The sequence below is a fragment of the Salvelinus namaycush genome, chromosome 35 (genome assembly GCF_016432855.1).
Source record: "Salvelinus namaycush isolate Seneca chromosome 35, SaNama_1.0, whole genome shotgun sequence".
Lineage (NCBI taxonomy): Eukaryota > Metazoa > Chordata > Actinopteri > Salmoniformes > Salmonidae > Salvelinus > Salvelinus namaycush.
In genome coordinates, this window is record NC_052341.1 from 10091946 (window position 1) to 10094367 (window position 2422).

The window sequence follows — 2422 nt, forward strand, 5'->3', positions numbered from 1 at the left end:
TCACAGCTATAAACCAGCATGATTCACAGCTATAAACCAGCATGATTCACATCTATAAACCAGCATCATTCACAGCTATAAACCAGCATGATTCACATCTATAAACCAGCATGATTCACATCTATAAACCAGCATGATTCACAGCTATAAACCAGCATGATTCACAGCTATAAACCAGCATGATTCACAGCTATAAACCAGCATGATTCACAGCTATAAACCAGCATGATTCACAGCTATAAACCAGCATGATTCACAGTGTGTGACAGTGTCTTTCTCCTCATTACTAATATGGTAATACTGATAGAATATGTTACTAATATGGTAATTTATCAGACACTTTATCCATCCAGAGTGACATATGCAGGGCTCCAACCCACAGCCGATGGATGGAGTGACAGACTGTTAGCTCAGCAACCAGTAACTAACCACAGGACAGAACTCCCTGCCTCAGCTCTCCCCAATGGGGTTATTTGACTGATGAAGTCAGGTGGGATTAACTCAAAGGTTAAGTAGAATCGACAAAACTCTAAAATACACAGTCTCTCTCTCTCTTACTCTCTCTCAACTTTTAAATCAATGTGCTTCTCACCAACGCAGCAGATGTCTGTCTATCAGTCAGCTCAGCTCAACAACAGAACATTCTCTCTAACATTGGTTTTCTAATTAATATATTAACAAACAGTGAGACACGAGAGATAGTTGAATTGTCCAAAGTAATTTACAAGCCAAATAATGTGTCAGGTGTCTTAAAAGCATTATAGTCATTCTTAGCCAGTGTGCTTATCATTAAAACAGTAATCTACAAGGTTTTAATACATTCTAAATGTAATACAGTTTAATTAGTTTAATCTGTTTGGAAACAGACGACACATCTCATTTACACCTGGTCATTCAGTTCAAGTAAAAGTTATGGAGACTGTCACGATCGTCTTCTGGTGAAAGAGAGGAGGACCAAGGCGCAGCGTGATAACAATACATCTTCCTTTTTAATGAAGACGAAACGAACACTTTTACAAACTAACAAAACAATAAACCGACGAACGTGACGCTAAAGCTAAACAGTGCAGACACAGGCAACTGACATAGACATAGACAATCACCCACAGACTACCTAATGACTATGGTTGCCTAAATATGGCTCTCAGAGACAACGATCGACAGCTGTCTCTAATTGAGAACCAATCCAGGCAACCATAGACTTACATAAACACCTACACTGAACACAACCCCATGAACTCCCTAGACAATACTAAACCCCCTAGACAATACAAACACCCTAGACAAGACAAAAACACTGTAACGACCGTCGTAATCCTCCTCCTCGGACGAGGAGGAGAGGCGAGAAGGATCAGACCAATATGCAGAGTGGTTAGTGTCCATGATTATTTAATGAAAACAGACTGAACACTTAACATACAAAAACAACAAACGTGACAAACCGCAAACAGTCCCGTGTGGTGCGACATACACAGACACGCGATACAACCACCCACAAAACACACGTGAAACCCCGGCTGCCTTAGTATGATTCTCAATCAGGGACAAACGATCTACAGCTGCCTCTGATTGAGAATCATACCAGGCCGAACACAAAACCCCAACATAGAAAAACACACATAGACAACCCACCCCAACTCACGCCCTGACCAATTAAATAAAAAGAAAAAGGAACAATAGGTCAGGAACGTAACAAACACACAAACATCCCCCATGTCACACCCTGACCTAACTAAAATAATAAAGAAAACAAAGATAACTAAGGCCAGGGTGTGACAAAGACAGACTAGAACAACCAATGACAACTAAACTACAACCCATATAGTGTGTTTTACTTGTCTTAAACTTTTACATGTATTTTGACTTAATGTTACTGCTGTATAAATCATGCAATGTGGAAAAATAGTGTTTTTATTGGTATTAAGTTTTGGTATTATTTGTCTGTAGGCAGTATTCTCTGTTAGGTAGGAATATGCTGGATCTTTAAGGAGTTTAATCTGCATTGTAGTAAATTACAAAGGACGGTTCAATTCAGATTGACTAGACGTGGTAATTGTAGCAAAGTGTTTTGAGTACCTTAAAGTTCTATTAGTAAAGTAGTAAAGTTGATGTGTGAGTCATGATATTTTATAATCTTTATTTTAGCCTGTAGATCCATTGAGATAGTCTAATGTATTCCAGTTGGTGTATCTGTGGAGACAGTAGCATCATCAATGTTGCTGTTCTAATGTGTTGAGACTGAGGAGAGAGACTGAGATGAGTGTGAAAGAAAGATGGAGGGAGAGATGAGTGAGGTCTTGGAACATGGTATGTAGGTATTTGATTAGTGTTGTTCCTGGTCAGGTCCAATCTTAAGGAAAACCTCTGGGCCCAAGGTGTGGTTGGGTCACGTGTTAAGGATAACCTCTGGGCCCTAGATGTG